The sequence below is a fragment of the Tamandua tetradactyla genome, chromosome 21 (genome assembly GCF_023851605.1).
Source record: "Tamandua tetradactyla isolate mTamTet1 chromosome 21, mTamTet1.pri, whole genome shotgun sequence".
Classification (NCBI taxonomy): domain Eukaryota; kingdom Metazoa; phylum Chordata; class Mammalia; order Pilosa; family Myrmecophagidae; genus Tamandua; species Tamandua tetradactyla.
The window spans coordinates 41,354,552-41,367,326 of record NC_135347.1 but is presented as its reverse complement, the minus strand read 5'-3'; the positions used below and the strand labels follow the sequence as shown (position 1 = coordinate 41,367,326).

At 40.8% G+C, this 12,775-nt stretch overlaps 1 pseudogene; it reads left to right on the top strand.

The window, feature by feature from the left end:
- Nucleotides 1–9,858: 9,858 nt before the first annotated feature.
- LOC143665345 (protein argonaute-2 pseudogene) lies at nt 9,859–12,437 on the top strand (annotated as a pseudogene).
- The last annotated feature ends 338 nt before the right edge of the window (nt 12,438–12,775 follow it).

Below are 12,775 nucleotides of genomic sequence, written 5' to 3'. Positions count from 1 at the left end.
TTCAAGGCATATTTGAACTACATAACTTTTTAAAGCTTAAAATTCATATTCCTAGGTCATAAACTAGTCCCTCAGTGCTGCCACATTTTGTAGGTTTACAAATACACCTCTTGTATTAATACATTACCCTGCATCCTTAGAACATACACAGCAGGGAATCTGGAGCAAAAAAAAAATCAGCATATATAATAATGGTGTCCAAAAAAGTATGGAGATATGGCAATAAGACAGATTCAGAAAACATATTCAGAGCAGTCTAAGTACATTTCTAAAAATTAAATATCGGCAATGGAACAAACATGAATCACTATTTGTTTATATATTTTTCTGATTTTTTTCCAAGCTTTTTGACATCGATATAAGAATCATTCAAGAAAAACTTACCGATTTCGATTTCTCTGTGATATGTTTACATATGTACATAGGGAATACATATTATAGGAAAACTGTATAGGAATATATATGTTCCTTTAATTATTCTACTTGAATGCAAAAATCTACACAAATAAAAGGCAGTTTTTTGGACAAAGGTTAAGGGACAGGCCACTTACTTTTACATAGGCAACATGGATGCCCTAAGCTGCAATTGTCCTTAGTATAAGTATGGTAAGAGTTCTCCCCAAAATAATTTAACAATGTTCTAAGCATTTACAGCTTAAGGCAAAGAAAGCATCTAAAATACGTAGGTACTGCTTTGGCCTTTACAAGCCCATCCTCTGACACAGGCATTTTAAATAAGGCTGAAATTTCAGGAATGACATATATACTCCAAAATACAGCAATTCTCCTTCTCTTCCCAAATTAGCCGGGCTTATTAAGCATTCCTTATAGCTGCTACTTCTTTGAAAGGTTACAGAGAAAATAAAAAATTATGAACCGTAATTTTAAAAAATGAGAATTAATGTAAAATTTCATCATGAACAAAGCATCAAAATTTTGAAGAAAGACAAGCTCTGCCTTTCCACTTACATGACCCTGCCTCATTCTCCTCGCCCTAATCTCAGTTTTGGTTCCACCAAAACTTTATTTACAAAAACATGTGGCTCACCCATGGGTTTGCTGATTTGATTAAATATTGTTTTAAAGATTATTTATATTGACTGCTGAGTTTTGGGTGGAGCCAGGTGCCCCACTCACCTCACCTCTCAGCAGCCTGTTAGAAACCTCTGTGATGAATTGGTACAATATTCCCATGTCCATATGCCCACACAGACGTACAGATACCTAATGCACGTGCGCCTCTTAAAGTAATACGCATTTATTCATTTCAGTCCACAAAGCATTTCCGGGAGGTCTTTTGAACTCCTTTTCCCAACTGCCCAGTTTGTCCACACATTACCATATTAGTGAAATTGTCCCGTAGCAAACAGTCAGAGAGGGTTGACAATTGTAATCAGCAATTATCAAAATGGCATTAAAATTACCTAAAACTACGAATAACAACAGTCTTGAAAAGTTTTTTAAAATAGACTTTGAAACCATTTCACATCTGGAATGACTAAACTGAGATGGTCTTCACAGGAAAATTGAATCACCAAAAATAATACGATAATAAGCCAACATAGCAGTTTTATATCAATGATGTTAAGCTAATAGGAGAAGTGCAAAAGTCTCAACTCCATCACCATTCAGTCAGGAATAAATAAAAACTTATGACAGAACAAATTAAGGAGTGACTGGTTTAATGTCATAATTAGTAGTGAGAAATGTAAAAATTAGTAATTATTGAAGAAACCATATGTTTAATGTATTAACAGTAGCTATTAAAGCTATATTATATTATTTTGTCAGATTATGTAATGAATGAAATTTTTCCAGAGTGTAAGCTACTTCTTGAGAGGAAGATTAGGTCTTTGGGGAACCTCATTATTTACGCCACAGTTTATTGTACATTAAGTTTGTATTATAGTTTGCACATTAAGAGGTCTGTTCCACTTGTAAAAATGGTTTTTAAAAGTTCCTAATGAGATGTCCAAAACCAGTATTTAGCAGCTGGTAATTTCAGGTCACTAACTAACTCTGTGGCCCCTGTTCCACCCAGGATCATGTCAGATTTTAGAAGACAGGCCTGGGAAAACTAGAATGTCCCTCACAGATATCGGGGATCCTCCGACAATCAAAACCTACACCCATGCTCAGAGATCCATGGAATATCAGGTCAGTTCCAGAATATTCCCAAAGTGCCAATCTATGCTAGATGAGACAAGCCTAATCATGATTCTTGAAATCTTTGAAGAAAATTGGAATACAGACGCACCTAAAATAGTCAAGATTGTTCCAGATGTTTGTGGCTTAATACATGGCATATTCTCATTCATTAACCAATTAATTCATCACAAAATTCACCACTCTAAGAGGTTTATGTTTTATTTGGGAAGAGACTAAATATATAATATAAAGATGCATACACACATACATAATTAAAATAACTAACTTAAGGAACCTGGTGAGACAGAACTTTCAAGGGAGAGGTTACAGCATGTGCAAAGGAAGTTCCTAAAGCACAATAGCACTTGACCTATTTAAGGAAAAAAAAAGGAGTCCATCAAAGTTGGAACATGTTGAGAGATACTTGTCACACATGCAAACCCAATTTCCCTTAAATATAAAGCATGAGGTGATTATAGAGCTATAGGAATTGGTAAGCATTCAAAATCATGTTTTAATAACCTTATTAAGGCTAGTTGGAACACCATAAAATTCACCCATAATGAGTGTCAGTTCACTGAATATAGACAGCTGTGAAGTCACACCCACCAACCAGTTTAGAACATTTACATCACCCCCAAAAGTTTTTATTGATGAATTATGTTCCAGTGTATGGTTACACTACATTTTCTTTATCCATTTACCAATTGAAAGGTATTTGGAATGCTTCCAATCTGGGATTATTATGCATAATACCACTGTGAATACTGGTGCTCAAGTCTTTGTATGAACATTTGTTTTTGGCTAGATACTGTTTTGGTTTTCTAATGTTGCCAGAAATGCAATATACCAGAAGAGGTTAGCTTTTATAAAGGAAATTTATTAAGTCACAAGTTTGAAGTTCCAAGGCCATAAACGTGTTCAAACTAAGGCATCCAGAGAAAGATACCTTGACTCAGAAAGAGCCAAAGACATTGGGGTTTCTCTGTCAGCTGGGAAGGTACATGGTGATATTTGTTAGCTTTCTCCTATGGCTTCTCCTTTCAAAAGGCTTCCCGGGGGTGGGCCATGGTGGCTTAGCAGGTAGAGTTCTTGCCTGCCATGCCAGAGACCTGGCTTCGAGTCCTGGTGCAGGAGAAGACTTCCCTGGAGGCATTTTCTTTCTGCATCTCCAAATGCCTTTTGTCTGTGTCTACTCTGACTATGGGTTTTCTTTTGTTTTTTGTTTTCTTTCCAAAATGGTTCCCTCTTAAAGGACTACAGTAAGGGGATTAAGACCCACTTTTAATGGGCAGAGACACATCACCATGGAAACCACCTAATGAAAATGTCCCACCTACAATTGAGGGGGTCTCATCTCTATGGAAACAACATAGTCAAAAAGATCCCACTCAACAGTACTAAATCAGGATTAAAGAAGATGGCTTTTTGGGGGTACAGAACAGTTTCAAACTGGCACAGATACCTAGAAGTGGAATTGCTTGTTCATATGGTGGGTGACTCTATAGCTAACATCTTAAGAAATTGCCAAAATATTTGAGTCATATGCTTTGAATTCCTTGATCAATGGAAGATATTAACAATTACAAGACAGCCAGCTGGAATACTTGATGAAATCTGTACCATATTCATCTTTTTCCGATCTACACTGGGATATCAGAAGAAGTCTAGACATGAAACATCAACTATCACTACTTGTAGATGGGAAAGGTCAAGAGTGTGAGACTGAAGTGATAGAATTATGAAAGGTTCATGAGGTTATTAAATTATTTTTAATGAACCTCACAACTCATCACGTTAATACAGAATCTATCATAGAAAGCATTATTGCAAATCTTGGAATTAAGGTTTATAAACATCCATCCAGCTTGGAAACCTATCTTGCACTAATCAAAATATGCCTCTACCATGAGGTTCAAATGTAAGATTCTCTTTTCTTACTAATAAGAACTGTTTCCATGGCATTGAATTATTAATACCTGTCTATCATCTATATCTGAAAAATGGATTTTACACTGATACTTTCAGATCTCAGAAATTTAAAGAGGTAAATGAAATGCTAAACGGGCATTTTAGTCGAGGGTGGCAAAACCGATGGAGACAATGTGCAATGACTTTCTATATGAGGCAGAAACATGCACAACGCATAAAGAACAAGAAACTAAAAATATCTGATGTTGTTATAAAGGAAAGCAGAGCCAAAAGCAATTTGTCTGTGCTTCTTTCCCATCTGTGTGGCTCCTTCAGTAAAACAGCCAATGTAGTCAAATCTGATTTGCTTTCCTGTTATAAAAGTTAGAGCTCAACTAGGAGTTAGGCTAGAATGTCTAGATAACAATAACTTTAAATAAATATTCTATATATTCCATGGTTTACACATATGCTTTCTACATGTGATTTTTGTGCACACACCTTGTCCTCCTTTCTTCAGGTAATATGTGAAAAACATTTAAAGGGACGTCCTTCTTTTAGGACTGTGAGAATTCTTTTACTTAGACTGACTGTAACATGAGAAAAGTTGCAGAGAAAGAGTTATTCCTTGCTCTTATATCAGAAAAGAAAGTTATCATCTGTGCAGTTAGGACAGAAGAAATAAACTCCACACCTTTGAAAGTATCCTTGAGCATACATAAGAGGGACGTATCTTGTGGCATTGTCCATCAAATTGGGAACTAGGTTAAAATTAAGTGATTATTCAAGATTATTAAGTGCTTCCTTTGAGGACCCGAATATGACACCCAGATAGCCTTTTCCTTCAAACTGGTGTTCCAGCCAGCTGACCACTCCAGTTATAAACATTTGCCCCTTCTGTATTTTCCCACTCCTGGATGATTGTCTGCCTGGCAACAAGATGACAGAAACAGTAAGCCAAAATATCCTTATGTGGGCATAGCTGCCTCTTCATGGCAGAGCCAATTTGGATCCCATCCATTGGCAAAGATGTCCCAGAAGCAGCCAGTTTTAGTTCAGCCTCTTTAAAACTCTGGATTGTAAACAAACAGTAGGATTTTCCACAGTGGAAGGGAGACTAATGAGAAGAAGAAAGAGGCAAAAGAGAGGAAGTAAACGAGGCTAGCACCTAATTCACCAGAAGAGTTAGGAATTAAAAGTGACCTAAAACTTTAAGTGACTCTGGTTGCTAACAGCCTAGATCTTTTACTTTTTAAAATTCATGAATTGCATGTAGTTGTTTTCTCTTTTTTCCCTACTCTTTATTACTTTTTTCCCCCCGTGGGCAGGCACCAGGAATTAAACCCGGGTCTCTGGCATGGCTGGTGAGAACTGTGCCACTGAGCCCTCCCTACTCTTTTTAATTCCCACATAGTTGCTTGTTGTTGTTTTTTTTTAACCTTTTCTTCTTAGCCTCTCTGGATATTTGAAATGATAGGTCAAAATTGGACGTGTCTGGTCATGGTTGCTGGTTTAATCCTAGGGGATAGTTGCTGCAATTGCCTGGTTTGAATAGCTGGCTTATATGTTTTCATGAACTTCAAAATTAAAACTTTTTAAGATAAATGTTCTTGAAAAATCATATTTGATTAGATTCAATAAGGAAAGTCCAATCATATTGGTGCATGAATCAATGTGACTAGACTCATGCCTGTCATACTACCCAGCAATGTAATGGAGTTAAAAGAGTAAGGAATTTGGGGCCACGGTGGCTCAGCAGGTAAGAATGCTTGCCTGTCAAGCCCGAGGACCCGAGTTTGATTCCCAGTGCCTGCCCATGTAAAAAAAAGAATAAGGAATTTGGAGTCAGATGGCCAAGCTAGGATTAAATCCTACATTAGTGACCAGGTAGCTGAGAGTCCTAAGGCAATATCCTTATGTTCTTTGAGCCTTGGTTTCCTTTGGGTAAAATGGAAATAATAATAATAATTACTTCACTCGATTGATGTGAAAACTAAAAGTTCCCTGTACACATCACTCAATGTGATAGCTATTCTGGTTGTTATTATATTATTCGTTAACTAAGTAATTAATTATGTTATTTGTCAAAATGAATGTGAAATAACTGGTAATCAGTTCAAACTATAAAAATGATAAAAGTATTTCAGTCTGGTATCAGTAACAAAACTGTGATCAATAATATCGTGTTTTCTTAAAATTCAGTGCATTAAGCGTTGCCAATTATAATGGAAAAGAATATGAGAAACCCAGGTGGGCTGTCCATTAATTCATAAAATATAAAATGACAAAAAGCCACCATGAATTCAGGACCACTTATAAATTGTATTTATATTGCACTGATCACAGTATAATATGCAGGCATTTAGGGGGGAAATGCAGTATTTTTTATGTTAGACATAATTCAGATTACAAAAAATTCTTTTGGGACACATATGGATTCATGGGCCCCATCCAATAACTCCATCACTCCTTAAGGGCCCTTAGCACACAGGCTGGGAGTCACTAATGTTGGTTAAGGTCAAAGCAGACAGGGGAGCCTCATGCTTACTAGCTCTGCCCGCCAAGTAGAAATGTTAACCTACTGAAAGAATAGGAAAGCTAGGATTTTTGAAACACATTTGAAGATATTTCACAAGATAAATGAAAATGGGGTAAACACAAAGCCTTAAGGAAAATATATTTCTGGTGCATTTATTAAGCACTTGGATCTGTTGCCTGACACCTGCTTAAAACTCAAAAAATTATCACAGGTTTTACTGAGAAAGAAAAGACAAGAATTATGACTATATGCAGGCTCATACTTCAACGAGTCAATGTTTTTAAATCAATGAAAAACAATCCAGTGATTGTGTTTGTCTCAAAGAGAAAGCAATGTAAGATGACATACAGTATTTCAAGCTGTTCAAATTACTGATGGCAGAGTGGCAAGATATATATCCATTAAAACCAAATAGTTGTTTCAGAGGATGTTGGCCAACAGAGATAAATAGTGTCTCTCTGAAGTAAATATGAAAGTATTTATCTTCTCAGAATTCTGTACTCTCTAATGCTTTCCATTTTCATTTTGCACTTTCATTCAGAAATCCTCATTGCCCACCAAAATCATTTTCTCCCTCAACTAAAAACATATGCATTAAACATCAATAGAGAGCTTTCTACAGTAGGCTCTCTGAAGGTCTCATTCATATTGATAAATTGAACATAGTGAATGAGTTAAATGTGAATGAGTAAAATATGTTGAATGCAAAGGCTGCTCTCACAGAGTATTACAACACCAATACTACCGCCATGCTAGAAATTAATGGGCCATGTTTAAGAGCATGATTATTTGAGAGAAAATGGTACACGCAATTTACCCTTCTTTGTTTATTCTTCTCTCATCAGCATTCTCATTAATAAACTTGGATAAAAAAATGTAACTTTGGTGCACAAGATACTAGCTCACCATCTATTTGTCCTCAAAGGCTTGCATCTTTTTAATCAGTGAAAGTGATCCTTTTACTCTTTGTCTGTATGGAGAGACCAAGGAGACTGTCATGGGATGACAAAATAAGGACCAACTGATAGCTTATACCAGTTGGGCATATGTATCTCATCAGTTATGTATCTGAAGCTTGTTTTATAATCTACAGATGAGATAAGAAAAAGAACTTGAAATATATCCCAAACTTAAATAGCTTTCTTCTATACAAGGATTTTGTTGCTACAAGTGAAGATTGAAAACTGACAGCGCTTGTCCAAGCTCCCACCTCCCCTACTGTGAGCCATGTATGCTTCTTCTCAAGCACACTGCCTAAAGAAGAGAAGGATGTTAAGCCCTTCAAAACTGGAAAAAGTGTTCTTTCTAATACCCCCCCACTATATTCTCATCAAGAAATTCACCATGATGATAAGTATAGAATCCACGCTTCCATTTTCATCAGAAACCTGGAAAAATGTGAGAGAGACTCATAAATTAAGTTTAATAAGGACACTAAATATAGAAGAGTAGTGTTTATTGAAGGTCAGAACTTAGTAGACATTTTTTAAAAAAACGGGAAAAAAGGAAATGAATAAAGTGGATAATTGTTGGTTCCTAGGCTTTATAAGGAAAGCCCCATAGCAGAAAGCCAAGATGTGAAAATGACCAATTATTGTACTAGACAACAGCATAAATATTTATGGGTCTTAGTAGATAATCTGATCATTAAGAAGCAACATATTACTAGGGTTAAAACAAGACTGTCATTGTTAAAGAAATGTAACTGTTTTAATTAAATTATCAGTCAAAAATAATTAGAAAATAACAATATTGTTTCTTATTTTTAATCCCTACCATTTGGAAACAATATCTCAGGATGGGCATAAAAGATTGGCCAGGAACATTAAACTTTGAAAAAATAGATAAAATAGATTCCAAATTCGAATCCCCAATTTAGATGATAATTTTGATGTACCAGGTACCATTCCAAGTGTTCTCTGTGAATTGTCTTTTTTCTTTTTATCATTTTCACAATCTTATGCTTATATTGATCTCCATTTATGCCCAAGATCATAAAGCTGGATTTAGATTCAGGTGTCTAGCCTCAAAGTCTGTGACACTGACTACTACAGCATATTACAGTAAGAAATCTTGGTTTTGCCTTTTAGATCTGTTTCCCCCTAAGTTTCCCCCATTTTAATAAAGAAAGCAACACCCATCTTGTTAAACCTTAGGCTTAGACATTACTCTTCTTTCACTCACACTTCACATTCAACCCATCAGCAAGCCTTGTCAACCACCCTCTAAAAGAAATCTTCATTTCCACCACCAGCATCCCACCCTGAGCCACCATCTTTTCTCAAGTGGAAAGACTAGTGTACTGAATGATCTTCCTACTTCCTTTCCTGCCATAAAGATCTATCCTCCAAAGAGCACACAGAGCGAACTTTCAAAAATGTAGATCGGATTTTAAAAATGTAAATCAGATGTAAAAATGTAAAAGCTCCAATGGCTTTCCACTGTTCTTAGAACAAAATCTGAAGTTCTAAATGCTGAAGTCTTCTGTGATCTGGTTCCCGACTCTCTCCCCAACCTCACAGGCTCCCTCTTTTCCACTGAGTCAGCCATTAACCTGCCGCATCTATCCCCCTCTTAGGGTCCTGGCACTAGTTGATACCTCTCCCTGGAGTGCCATTCTCCCTTACTGCCCAGGGTGCCTCTGTCTGATGATTTACATCTCAATTTAAATGTCGCCTCTGCTGAGAAGACTTTCCTGACCCCTGAGTCTACCATAATCAGCTAGTCATTCTCATTATCTCACCCTATTCTAATTCTCTGCATAACATGTTCTACACAACTTTTTTTTTCTATATGGTTTGCTTATCACGTTCTACCCTCAAAAGAATATTAATTCTATACGACGGTATCTAACTCACTATTGGATCCCCAGGGTCCCAGATACTAGCTGCTCAATTAAAATTTGTTGAATGACTCATGAATGAAGGAAGCTATTGCTCCTGTGTGTAACATGGTAACAGATCGCCTGCACAGAATGATTTCAGTAACGTTGATCGTGATCTTCCACTCTCATCCCACTTCCTTTATCCAATCTATAGATACTGTAGCTTGCAAGTAAAGCCTCAATCTAAGAGGAAATGTTCTTTGCTAACATTTAGACGCTCCTCTAATGGCTCATATTTTAAGCTGGTACAGTCATTTGTACCTCAATGTTATCAAGTTTCACAGTTATGTATCTGAATCATAATTGACTCGAGATAAGAAAAAAACTTGGGCGCGCGCGGCCGGCCCTCGGCCCGGAGCCCCTCGGCGGCGCCACCATGTACTCGGGAGCGGGCGCCTCCCGCGCCGCCACCACCCCCCCCGCCCCCATCTAAGGATATGCCTTCAAGCCTCCACCTAGACCCGACTTTGGGACCTCTGGGAAAACAATCAAATTACAGGCCAATTTCTTTGAAATGGACATTCCAAAAATTGACATCTATCATTATGAATTGGATATCAAGCCAGAGAAGTGTCCAAGAAGCGTCAACAGGGAAATAGTGGAACATATGGTCCAGCACTTTAAAACACAGATCTTTGGGGATCGGAAACCAGTGTTTGATGGAAGGAAGAACCTTTATACATCTATGCCCCTTCCAATTGGGCGGGATAAGGTGGAGCTGGAGGTCACGCTGCCTGGGGAAGGCAAGGACCGCATCTTCAAGGTGTCCATCAAGTGGGTGTCCTGTGTGAGCCTACAGGCGCTGCACGATGCACTTTCGGGGCGGCTGCCCAGCGTCCCCTTCGAAACGATACAGGCCCTGGACGTGGTCATGAGGCATCTGCCCTCCATGAGGTACACCCCTGTGGGCCGCTCCTTCTTTACCGCGTCCGAGGGCTGCTCAAACTCGCTGGGAGGAGGCCGAGAAGTGTGGTTTGGCTTCCATCAGTCCGGCCGACCTTCTCTTTGGAAAATGATGCTAAGTATTGATGTCTCGGCAACCGCATTTTATAAGGCACAGCCAGTAATCGAGTTTGTTTGTGAAGTTTTGGATTTTAAAAGTATTGAAGAACAACTAAAACCTCTGACAGATTCCCAAAGGGTAAAGTTTACCAAAGAAATCAAAGGTCTCAAGGTGGAGATAACGCACTGTGGGCAGATGAAGAGGAAGTACCGCGTCTGCAACGTGACCCGGCGGCCGGCAAGTCACCAGACGTTCCCGCTGCAGCAGGAGAGCGGGCAGACGGTGGAGTGCACGGTGGCCCGGTACTTCAAGGACAGACACAAGCTCGTCCTGCGCTACCCTCACCTGCCGTGCTTGCAGGTCGGGCAGGAGCAGAAACACACCTACCTTCCCCTGGAGGTCTGTAACATAGTGGCAGGACAGAGATGCATAAAGAAACTAACTGACAATCAAACCTCAACCATGATCCGAGCGACTGCCAGGTCTGCACCCGATCGGCAAGAAGAGATTAGCAAATTGATGCAAAGTGCAAGTTTTAGTATAGATCCGTATGTTCGTGAGTTTGGAATCATGGTCAAAGACGAGATGACAGACGTGACCGGGCGGGTCCTCCAGCCGCCCTCCATCCTCTATGGTGGCAGGAATAAAGCGATTGCCACCCCTGTGCAGGGCGTCTGGGACATGAGGAACGAGCAGTTCCACACGGGCGTTGAGATCAAGGTGTGGGCTATTGCCTGCTTCGCCCCCCAGCGCCAGTGCACGGAGGTCCACCTCAAGTCCTTCACAGAGCAGCTCAGAAAGATATCGAGAGATGCTGGGATGCCGATCCAGGGGCAGCCGTGCTTCTGCAAGTACACCCAAGGGGCGGACAGCGTGGAGCCCATGTTCCGGCACCTGAAGAACGCCTACGCGGGCCTGCAGCTGGTGGTCGCCATCCTGCCGGGCAAGACCCCCGTGTACGCCGAGGTGACGCGCGTGGGGGACACGGTGCTGGGGATGGCCACGCAGTGTGTGCAGATGAAGAATGTGCAGAGGACGACGCCGCAGACACTGTCTAACCTCTGCCTGAAGATCAACGTCAAGCTCGGGGGTGTCAACAACATCCTGCTGCCCCAGGGCAGGCCCCCGTGTTCCAGCAGCCTGTCATCTTTCTGGGGGCAGATGTCACGCACCCCCCGGCCGGGGACGAGAAGAAGCCTTCGATTGCCGCTGTTGTGGGCAGCATGGACGCCCACCCCAACCGCTACTGTGCGACCGTGCGGGTCCAGCAGCACCGTCAGGAAATCATCCAGGACCTGGCCGCCATGGTCCGCGAGCTCCTCATCCACTTCTACAAGTCCCCACGCTTCAAGCCCACCCGCATCATCTTCTACCGCGACGGCGTCTCGGAAGGGCAGTTCCAGCAGGTTCTCCACCATGAATTACTGGCCATCCGAGAGGCATGTATTAAGCTAGAAGAAGATTACCAGCCAGGGATTACTTTCATAGTTGTACAGAAGAGACACCACACGAGGCTCTTCTGTACTGATAAGAACGAACGGGTTGGGAAAAGTGGAAACATTCCAGCAGGCACAACCGTGGACACGAAAATAACCCACCCAACCGAGTTTGACTTCTACCTGTGCAGCCACGCTGGCATCCAGGGCACGAGTCGGCCCTCCCACTACCACGTCCTCTGGGACGACAACCGCTTCTCCTCCGAGGAGCTGCTGGTCCTCACCTACCAGCTCTGCCACACCCATGTGCGCTGCACGCGCTCCGTGTCCATCCCGGCGCCTGCGTACTACACCCACCTGGTAGCCTTCCGGGCCAGGTACCACCTGGTGGACAAAGAACACGACAGTGCTGAAGGAAGCCATACCTCGGGGCAGAGTAACGGGCGAGACCACCAGGCGCTGGCGAACGCCGTGCAGGTCCACCAGGACAGGCTGCGCACCATGTACTTTGCTTGACGTATTTTAGTGTTTAGCGATTGTGTGCTAAGTTGGATTCACATGAGACCAGCTACACTCAGACCAACAGCTGCCCAGCCCTGCCGTGACAGCCCGCATTGAACACGAGACATCTTTAATTATATTAGATCCTCCACTTTCCAGAATGCCTTCCGTCCCAGATTTCAACTTGGATTTTGAACTGCAGACCTGTATGAGACCCCATTGTTGTAGGAAATATGGTTTGCCAAAATCTATAAGCTGCTAATTAAAATAGAGTCCCATGCTTCCTAAAAAAAAAAAAAAAGAAAGAAAAAGAACTTGACGATATGAAGCTACTGAAAGTGAGGAAAGGGGAG